The sequence below is a fragment of the Chionomys nivalis genome, chromosome 11, assembly GCF_950005125.1.
Source record: "Chionomys nivalis chromosome 11, mChiNiv1.1, whole genome shotgun sequence".
Classification (NCBI taxonomy): Eukaryota; Metazoa; Chordata; class Mammalia; order Rodentia; family Cricetidae; genus Chionomys; species Chionomys nivalis.
In genome coordinates this window covers 50,431,613-50,442,469 of record NC_080096.1, presented here as the reverse complement: position 1 = coordinate 50,442,469, position 10,857 = coordinate 50,431,613, and positions in this window count along the sequence as shown.

The window sequence follows — 10,857 nt, the reverse complement described above, 5'->3', positions numbered from 1 at the left end:
TTATCTAAAAAAATGTCCATTTCTTTTGCATTTTCCAGTTTTGTGGCATACAGGCTTTTGTAGTAAGATCTAATGATTCTCTGAATTTCCTCTGTGTCTGTGGTTATGTCCCCCTCTTCATTTGTGATCTTATTTATTTGCGTGTTCTCTCTCTGTTGTTTAATTAGTTTGGAAAGGGGTTTGTCGATATTGTTGATTTTCTCTAAGAACCAACTTTTTGTTTCATTGATTCTTTGGACTGTTTTCTGTGTTTCTATTTTGTTGATTTCCGCCCTCAGTTTGATTATTTCCAGTCTTCTACTCCTCCTGGGTGCTTCTGCTTCTTTTTTTTCTAGAGTTTTCAGGTGTGCTGTTAAGTCCCCAATGTATGCTTTCTCCGTTTTCTTTAAGTGAGCACTTAGTACTATGAACTTTCCTCTGAGCACAGCTTTCATCGTGTCCCATAGGTTTGAGTATGTTGTCTCTTTATTTTCATTGAATTCATGGAAGACTTTAATTTCTTTCTTAATTTCTTCCTTGACCCAGGTGTGGTTCAGTAGTTGACTGTTCAGTTTCCATGAGTTTGTCGGCTTTTTGGGGGTAGCATTGTTGTTGCCTTCTAACTTTAATCCGTGGTGATCTGATATGACACAGGAGGACACTGATTTTTTTTTTTTTGTATCTGTGGAGGTTTCCTTTGTTACCCAGTATGTGGTCAATTTTCGAGAAGGTTCCATGAGCTGCAGAGAAGAAGGTATATTCTTTCCTATTTGGGTGGAGTGTTCTATAGATGTCGGTTAAGTCCATTTGCTTCATTACCTCCAACAATTCTCTTAAGTCTCTATTAGGTTTCTGTCTGATTGACCTGTCCATTGGTGAGAGAGGTGTGTTGAAGTCTCCTACTACTAGTGTGTGTGGTTTGATGTCTGCCTTGAGTTTTAGTAATATTTCTTTTACATAAGTGGGTGCTTTTATATTAGGGGCGTAGATATTCAGGATTGAGACTCCATCCTGATGAATTGTTCCTGTTATGAGTATAAAGTGTCCATCTCGATCTCTTCTGATTGATTTTAGTTTGAAGTCCATTTTGTTAGAAATTAGTATGGCCACACCTGCTTTTTTCTTAGGACCATTTGCTTGAAAAACCTTTTCCCATCCCTTTTCTCTGAGTAGATGCCTGTCTTTGTGGTTGAGATGTGTTTCTTGCAAACAGCAGAATGTTGGATCCTGTTTTCGTATCCAATCTTTTAGTCTGTGTCTTTTTATAGGTGAATTGAGACCATTAATATTAAGTGATATTAATGACCAGTGGTTGATTACTCTGGTTATTCCTATTGTTTTTTGTAGTAGAGTTTGTGTGTCTCCCTTCTTTGAGTCGTGCTGGTGAAGGGTCGCTAGATGCTTGAGTTATTGTAGGCAGTGTTGGCTATGTTGGATTCCTTGTGTTGTGATTTTCCTTCTATTACTTTCTGTAGGGCTGGATTTGTGGCTACGTATTGTTTAAATTTGTTCTTATCCTGGAATGTCTTGTTTTCTCCATTGATAGTGAATGATAGCTTGGCTGGGTATAGTAGTTTAGGTTTGCATCCATGGTCTCTTAGTTTCTGCAGTACCTCTATCCAGGACCTTCTGGCTTTCATGGTTTCCATAGAGAAGTCAGGTGTAAGTCTGATCAGTTTATCTTTATAAGTAACTTGCCCTTTTTCCTTTGCAGCTCTTAATATTCTTTCTTTAATCTGTATATTTTGTGTTTTGATTATAATATGGCGAGGGGATGTTTTTCTTTGATCCAGTCTGTTTGGTGTTCTGTATGCTTCTTGAATATTCAAAAGAATATCTTTCTTTATGTTGGGAAAGTTTTCTTCTATAATTTTGTTAAAAATATTTTCTGGACCTTTGAGTTGTGACTCTTCTCCTTCTCGTATCCCTATTATTCTTAGGTTTGGTCTTTTTATTGTGTCCCATATTTCCTGAATGTTTTGCGACAAAACTTTGTTGGCTTTGCTGTTTTCTTTGATCAGTGCGTTTATTTTCTCTATGTTGTCTTCAGAATCTGAGATTCTTTCTTCTATCTCTTGTAGTCTGTTGATTATGCTTGTTTCTGTAGCTTCTGCTCATTGACCTAGATTTTCCATATCCAACTGGTCCTCATTTTGTGTTTTTTTTCCTTGCTTCAATTTCCGTTTTCAATTCTTGAACTGTTTCCATTACCTGTTTGATCATTTTTTCTTGGTTTCCCAGGGCATCATTTACGTATTTACTCATTTCATCAAACTTTTTGTTATACTTCTCATCCATTTCTATAAGGGTGTTTTTTACATGTTGTTTAAGGGACTCTATTGCTTTCATAAAGTCAATTTTTTTCCACTTCTTCTTTGTTAGGGTGTTCAAGTCCTTCTGTTGTAAGATCATTGGGTTCTGGTGTTTCCATGTTGTTTTTCATATTGTTGGGTGAATTCTTGCCTTGGCGCCTGCCCATCTCCTCCTAACAATGCTATCTAATGGGTCTTTTAAGTCAAGAACAGGTTTCCCTGCTGGCCAAGGGCTCCGCTTACAAAGTGCCCTTGCTCCATTTCCTGGTGGGCCAAGATCGCTCTTACCACTCAGAAGGATCTTCAGGACCAGGACCAGGTTCCCCGTTTGCCCAGGACCTCGTCCACAAAAGGCCTACCCCTTTGTAGGCCAGCCACCAAGACAGAGAAACTCCGCTGTCCTCTGCCCCGAGCTCCCGACTCAGTGCCCAAACAGGCTATTCTGGGTGATCTCGTAGCCCCGCAGAAGGGAGGGGGAGTGGAAGAGGGCCCTGGGCACAAGCTGGGATGTGCCAGAAATAGAGAGGTTGCAGCAGAGGAGGAGCAGCCCCCGCAGAAGGTATCAGCCTTTGCAGGCTTACCAGGGGGGTGAAGGGGGTCTGAGAATGCTCCCGCTCCGTTTCCGGGCCCAGAACACTCTCCCCACTCAGGAGGGTCTTCAGGGACAGGACGCGACTCCTCGTTTGCCCGTGGACCTCGCCAATAAAAGGCCTCCCTCTCTACAGACCAGGCCCCAAAAAAACCTACTTGATTTAACTGAGCGGGCCAGGGGTCCGCTGCTTCCATCCACGTGGGCCGAGGGACCGCCACTGCCGTCCGCAGCGGGCCAGGGTTCCACTGCTGCGGGCCGGGCTTCCGCCGCTGCTGCCGGAATTTAACGGTTTTTATGTGGGACAAAAACAACATGTGGAAATATGTATCTTAGACTAGACACAGTTACATACAATGCAGATGTGCCCTGTATATTAATCAAGTAGATTAATAAGCTCATGTATCCCTATCTCTTTATATTATGCGAGAGGCTGAGTGAAATGATCAAAAGTTCAATTTTATCATGTGGACTTAAGGCAATATTCTTTTCTATTTTTAGAGCTAATCATCTGAGGGTAAAGTATCATTACAGAAAACAACTACCACCCTCAATGTTACTTTAGGTAAAACGAACGAACAAACAAACAAATAACATTTACTCTTTTAATTTGTATTCGGCTGAACTCCATTTCCCATGCCTGCTTACATAACTATGAAAGAAGAGGAACTAAACAGAAGAATAGCATCATAAACCAGCTATCAGCTACGTGCTCAGTACCAGTCTCACCTGTATTTTGTCCTGGTCTACATAAAGATGATCTGTCCCATATTTATCTGGTATTGGGTCATCACCAATGCTTAGGTGGCTACTTTTCTGTCTAGACATCCTGAGTGTTCCATAGATTGGAAATGATTCCATCCACTGATATTCTGAGGAACATATGCTAAGTTCCCCACCATGATAGGATCCTAATGTTCATCTAGTACAAAGTCAATAAACAGCCAAAGTTTGAACCTCTTAAGAAATCAAAATGCATTGAATCTGATTTCTCCTATCTTGACATTAAAAGTTCTGAGTCAGCCCCTTCTCAGGAAATCGTGGGGGTGGGGAAGCAGGCATCTCCCTTTTCTAAGCAATTAATCTTCCTTAAAACAGAGAAGACATGAAGGGAAGAGAAGGAGCAGAAAGTCCCTAGAATAATTTAGGGAAGGCATAACCATCCTAGTGTGATTTAAATTCAGAATGTACTGTTTTCTCAAGCAGCCTCCATTGTGTCTCAGGATGCTCTCTTGTAGGGAAGCGAGTTGCTTGGGACATTTGGGAGCATAACCTTTCTGAAGATGTCCCCCAGAAAAGTCATATATTATTTCATCTACTAAGAATAGGGTTTAGATAAGTCTAATTTCTATTTTTAGTTCCAGTGGTATTTTCTCAACACCATGTGGAAACCTCAGGTAACTTGTAAGCTATGTTTAGCAAGGCAGATAAGCGGAGTGATGAACAGGTAAACTCATCAACAATCCTTCAAGTTGGAGTCTGGCATGAGCCGCTACAAACCCTAGTTGAGACAGAGACATGGCTGTACATGGTCATCTACAGCTGCCTGGGGATTTCCCCTAGACTTTCCAGGACACAGCTCATGCTAAGTTAGAATTTTTGGCTTGTGGTATAGTTTAAAAGTCTTTTAATGAAAATTTAAGCATAAGCGTTAGGAGAAAGAGAGCTCCTCAAAGGGAGACTAAGATATCCAAATGCAGGTCAATTCTTGAACTCTATGCAGATCAGGAGTCCCCAAGGTTACTCTGTGTCATCTAATATCTGAAGAAACATGCAGGGTAGAAATATTATTAGAGGGTGGCAGGCTGAAATACTTGGGCACTACTGGTATCTGTGGTGCTTTAGATGAGAACTAGCCCTCTTAGGCTTACATATTTGAATACTGGTTGATGGTGATGATTAAGAAAGTAATGAAACCTTTAGGAGGTAGAGACTTGCTGAGTGAAGAATGTCTCTGGGGATGGACTTTGAGTAAGTTTATAGCCTTGGTCCATCCCAGTTTGCTCTCTTTGTTTCCTTCATGTCGATGAAACTATGATTTCTCCATTTCTTGCCCTGGTCACTGCTGCCATGCCTTTGGAAACTCCCTCTAGAAACATAGGCAAAATAGACTATTTAATGAGTAAGTTTTCTTTGGCCACAGAGTTCTGTTACAACATGGGAAAGTAACTAATATTGATCCTGGATTTGGACTTTTGATAAGAAGGACATTCACTTTTTTTTGGTTTGTCGAGACAGGGTTTATCTGTAGCTTTACAGCTTGCCTGTCCTGGAACTACTTTTTCTTCTTTTTTTATCAATTAATTAATTAATTTAATTATTAAAGATTTCTGCCTCTTCCCCGCCACCACCTCCCATTCCCCACCCTCCCCCAATCAAGTCTTCCTCCCTCCTCAGCCCAAAGAGCAAGCAAGTTTCCCTGCCCTGTGGAAGGTCCAAGGACCACCCACCTCCATCCAGGTCTATTAAGGTGAGCATCCAAACTACCTGGGTTCCCACAAAGCCATTACGTGCAATAGGATCAAAAACCCATTGCCATTGTTCTTCAGTTCTCAGTAGTCCTCATTGTCCGTTATGTTCAGCGAGACCGGTTTTGTCCCATGCTTTTTCAGACCCCGGCCAGCTGGCCTTGGTGAGTTCACGATAGAACATCCCCATTGCCTCAGTGTGTGGGTGCACCCCTCGCGGTCCTGAGTTCCTTGCTCGTGCTCTCTCTCCTTCTGCTCCTCCTCACTCATATTTGGTTTCTAGCCATAAATAAAGGACATTGAGACTATAATTCTTGATTCTAGAGAAGCTAAATAAGAAGGTGAACCCAAAGAAAAACATATAAGCATCCTCCTGAATATTAACCTTCATCAGGCGATGAAAGAAGACAGAGACAGAGACCAACATTGGAGCACTGGACTGGAACTACTTTTGTAGGCCAGGCTGGCCTCGAACTTACAGAGATCAGCCTGCCTCTGCCTCCCAAGTGCTGAGATTAAAGGCATGTGCCACCAAAACCCGGCAAGAAACCATTCGTGTATGAGCCTAGAGGACTGTAGTCCTGAGTATAATATACAGTGGTGGTTTAGCTCATGTGTTTAGCTCAAAGGGAAGCAGAATATGTAACTACTACTGAGTTAGAGGCCATTTGTATATTTTGTCAGTCTGGCTGCCATATGCCCTTGTTATAAGAACTTGTGGGAAGCTGAATTTAAAATCAATGGATTCATTTCTCTGAAAGAAAAGATTTCCAAACAGCACAATTTTGAGTCTGTGGTTATTACTGATAACTCTTACATAGATCTATCATGAAAAGGATAAACTAGCCCAGAAATAAGTAAAAAAAATATTTTGGAGAGTAAAAGAACATTAGGATGCTTTTTTTTTTATTGAAAAAAAATTTTCCGCCTCTTCCCCGCCTTCCATTTCCCTCCTCCTCCTCCCGCCCCTCTCCCCCTCCCCCCCTCCTCTTCTCCTCCCTCTCCAGCCCCAAGAGCAGTCAGGGTTCCCTGCCCTGTGGAAAGTCCAAGGTCCTCCCCACCCATCCAGGTCTAGGAAGGTGAACATCCAAACTGTCTAGGCTCCCACAAAGCCAGAACATGAAGTAGGATCAAAACCCCGTGCCATTGTCCTTGGCCTCTCGTCAGCTCTCATTGTCTGCCATGTTCAGAGAGTCCGGTTTTATCCCATGCTTTTTCAGTCACAGTCCAGCTGGCCTTGGTGAGCTCCCAATAGATCAGCCCCACTGTCTCAGTGGGTGTGTGCACCCCTCGTGGTCCTGCCTTCCTTGCTCATGTTCTCCCTCCTTCTGCTCCTCTTTAGGACCTTGGGAGCGCAGTTCGGTGCTCCAGTGTGGGCCTCTGTCTCTATCTCCACCCATCGCTAGATGAAGGTTCTATGGTGATATGCAAGATATTCATCAGTATGGCAATAGGATAGGGTCATTTCAGGTTCCCTATCCTCAGCTGCCCAAGGAAATAACTGGGGACATTGCCCTGGCACCTGGTAGCCACTCCAGGTTCAAGTCTCTTGCCAACCCTTAGGTGGCTCCCTTAACTAAGATATGTGCTTCCCTGCTCACCTATCCAACCTTCCTTTGTCTCCAATCATCCCGTTTCCCCAAGTTCCCCCCATCCTCTCCTTCACACTTTTCTCTCCCCAACCCCCCCTACCCCCATCCCACCCCATCCCCAAGATTCCAATTTTTTGCCCGGCAATCTTGTCTACTTCTCATAGCAGGAGGATAACTATGTTTTTCCTTGGGCTCACCCTCTTATTTAGCTTCTTTAGGATCACAAATTATAGACTCATTGGCCCCTATCCACAACTAGAAACCAATTATGAGTGAGTACATCCCATGATCTTGTTTTTGGGTCTGGGTCACCTCACTCAGGATAGTATTTTCTATTTCCATCCATTTGCATGCAAAATTTGAGAAGTCATTGTTTTTTACCGAAGAGTAGTACTCTAATGTATATATATTCCACACTTTCTTCATCCATTCTTCCGTTGAAGGACATCTAGGTTGCTTCCAGGTTCTGCCTATTACAAATAATGCTGCTATGAACATAGTTGAACAAATGCTTTTGTCATATGATAGGGCATCTCTTGGGTATATTCCCAAGAGTGGTATTGCTAGGTCCAGGGGTAGGTTGATCCCAAATTTCCTGAGAAACCGCCACACCAATTTCCAAAGTGGTTGCACAAGTTTGCATTCCCACCAGCAATGGATGAGGGTACCCCTTTCTCCACAACCTCTCCAGCAAAGGCTATCCTTGGTGTTTTTGATTTTAGCCATTCTGACAGGTGTAAGATGATATCTCAAAGTTGTTTTGATTTGCATTTCTCTGATCACTAAGGAGGTTGAGCATGACCTCAAGTGTCTTTTGGGCATTTTAACTTCTTCTGTTGAGAATTCTCTGTTCAAATCAGTGCCCCATTTTTTAATTGGGTTATTTAGCATTTTAACGTCTAGTTTCTTGAGTTCTTTATATATTTTGGAGATCAGACGTTTGTCTGTTGTGGGGTTGGTGAAGATCTTCTCCCAGTCAGTAGGCTGCCTTTTTGTCTTAGTGACAGTGTCCTTTGCTTTACAGAAGCTTCTCAGTTTCAGGAGGTCCCATTTATTCAATGTTGCCCTTAATGTCTGTGCTGTTGGGGTTATACATAGGAAGTGATCTCCTGTGCCCATGTGTTGTAGGGTACTTCCCATTTTCTCTTCTATCAGGTTCAGTGTGTTCAGATTGATATTGAGGTCTTTGATCCATTTGGACTTGATTTTTGTGCATGGTGATAGATATGGGTCTATTTTCATTCTTCTACAGGTTAACATCCAGTTGTGCCAGCACCATTTGTTGAAGATGCTTTCTTTCTTCCATTGTATACTTTTAGCTCCTTTATCGAAAATGAGGTGTTCATAGGTTTGTGGGTTAAAATCCGGGTCTTCTATATGATTCCATTGGTCGACTTCTCTGTTTTTATGCCAGTACCACGCTGTTTTCATTACTGTAGCTCTGTAATAGAGTTTGAAGTCAGGGATGGTAATGCCTCCAGAGGTTCCTTTATTGTATAAGATTGTTTTGGCTATCCTGGGTTTTTTGTTTTTCCATATAAAGTTGATTATTGTACTCTCAAGATCTGTGAAGAATTTTGATGGGACCTTGATGGGGATTGCATTGAATCTATAAATTGCCTTTGGTAGAATTGCCATTTTTACTATGTTGATCCTCTCAATCCAAGAGCAGGGGAGATTCCTCCATTTTCTGGTATCCTCTTCAATTTCTTTCTTCAATGCCTTAAAGTTCTTGTCAAATAGATCTTTCACTTCCTTGGTTAGAGTTACCCCAAGATATTTTATGCTGTTTGTGGCTATCGTGAAAGGTGATGATTCTCTTATTTCTCTCTCTGCTTCCATATCCTTTGTGTATAAGAGGGCGACTGATTTTTTGGAGTTGATCTTGTATCCTGCCACATTCCCAAAGGTGTTTATCAGCTGTAGGAGTTCTTTGGTTGAGTTTTTGGGGTCACTTCTGTACACTATCATATCATCTGCAAATAACGCAAGTTTAACTTCTTCCTTTCCAATTCGAATCCCCTTGATCCCCTTACGTTGCCTTATTGCTATTGCTAAAACTTCAAGGACTATATTGAAGAGGTATGGAGAGAGTGGACAGCCTTGGCGTGTTCCTGATTTTAGTGGGATGGCTTTAAGTTTCTCTCCATTTAATTTGATGTTAGCTATTGGCTTGCTGTAAATAGCTTTAATTATATTTAGGTATGACCCTTGTATCCCTAATCTCTCCAAGACTTTTATCATAAAGGGATGTTGAATTTTGTCAAATGCTTTTTCAGCATCTAATGAAATGATCATATGGTTTTTTTCTTTCAGTTTATTTATATGATGGATTACATTGATAGATTTGCGTATGTTGAACCAGCCCTGCATCTCTGGGATGAAGCCTACTTGATCATAATGGATAATTTTTCTAATGTGTTCTTGGATTCGGTTTGCCAGTATTTTGTTGAGGATTTTTGCGTCTATGTTCATGAGTGAGATTGGCCTGTAATTCTCTTTCTTGGTTGAGTCTTTGTGTGGTTTTGGTATCAGAGTTACTGTAGCTTCATAAAAGGAATTTGGCAATAACTCCTCTATTTCTATATTGTGAAATACATTAAGGAGTATAGGTATTAGGTCTTCTTGGAAGATCTGGTAGAATTCCGCATTGAAACCATCTGGTCCGGGACTTTTTTTGGAAGGGAGGTTTTTGATAACCGCTTCTAATTCTTCACTACTAACCGGTCTATTTAGGTTGTTCACCTGGTCCTGGTTTAACTTTGGTATATGGTATTTATCTAAAAAAGTGTCCATTTCTTTTACATTTTCCAGTTTTGTGGCATACAGGCTTTTGTAGTAAGATCTAATGATTCTCTGAATTTCCTCTGTGTCTGTGGTTATGTCCCCCTTTTCATTTCTGATCTTATTAATTTGCAAATTATCTCTCTGCCGTTTGATTAGTTTGGATAGGGGTTTATCAATCTTGTTGATTTTCTCCAGGAACCAGCTTTTTGTTTCATTGATTCTTTCAATTGTTTTCTGTGTTTCTATTTTGTTGATTTCAGCCCTCAGTTTGATTATTTCCAGTCTTCTACTCCTTCTAGGTGAGTCTGCTTCTTTTTTTTTCTAGAGCTTTCAGGTGGGCTGTTAAATCTCCAATGTGTTCTTTCTCTGTTTTCTTTAAGTGGGCACTTAGTGCTATGAACTTTCCTCTTAGGACTGCTTTCATAGTGTCCCATAAGTTTGAGTATGTTGTTTCTTTATTTTCATTGAATTCAAGGAAGACTTTAATTTCTTTCTTTATTTCTTCCTTAATCCAGGTATGGTTCAGTAGTTGACTGTTCAGTTTCCATGAGTGTAGGCTTTCTGGGGGTAGCATTGTTGTTGAATTCTAGCTTTAATCCATGGTGATCTGATAAGATACAGGTGGTTACTAATATTTTTTTGTAACTCTGGATGTTTGCTTTGTTACCGAGTATGTGATCAATTTTCGAGAAGGTTCCATGAGCTGCAGAGAAGAAGGTATATTCTCTCCTATTTGGGTGGAATATTCTATAGATGTCTGTTAAGTCCATTTGATTCATTACCTCCATTAATTCTCTTATTTCTCTTTTAGGTTTCTGTCTAATTGACCTGTCTATTGGTGAGAGAGGAGTGTTGAAGTCTCCTACTTTTAGTGTGTGCGGTTTGATGTCTGGCTTGAATTTCAGCAATGTTTCTTTTACGTATGGGTGCTTTTATATTAGGGGCATAGATATTCAGGATTGAGACTTCATCCTGATGAACTGTTCCTGTTATGAGTAGAAAATGTCCCTCTCCATCTCTTCTGATTGATTTAAGTTTGAATTCAACTTTGTTAGAAATTAGTATGGCCACACCTGCTTGTTTCTTAGGTCCATTTGCTTGATAAGCCTTATCCCAGCCCTTTACTCTGA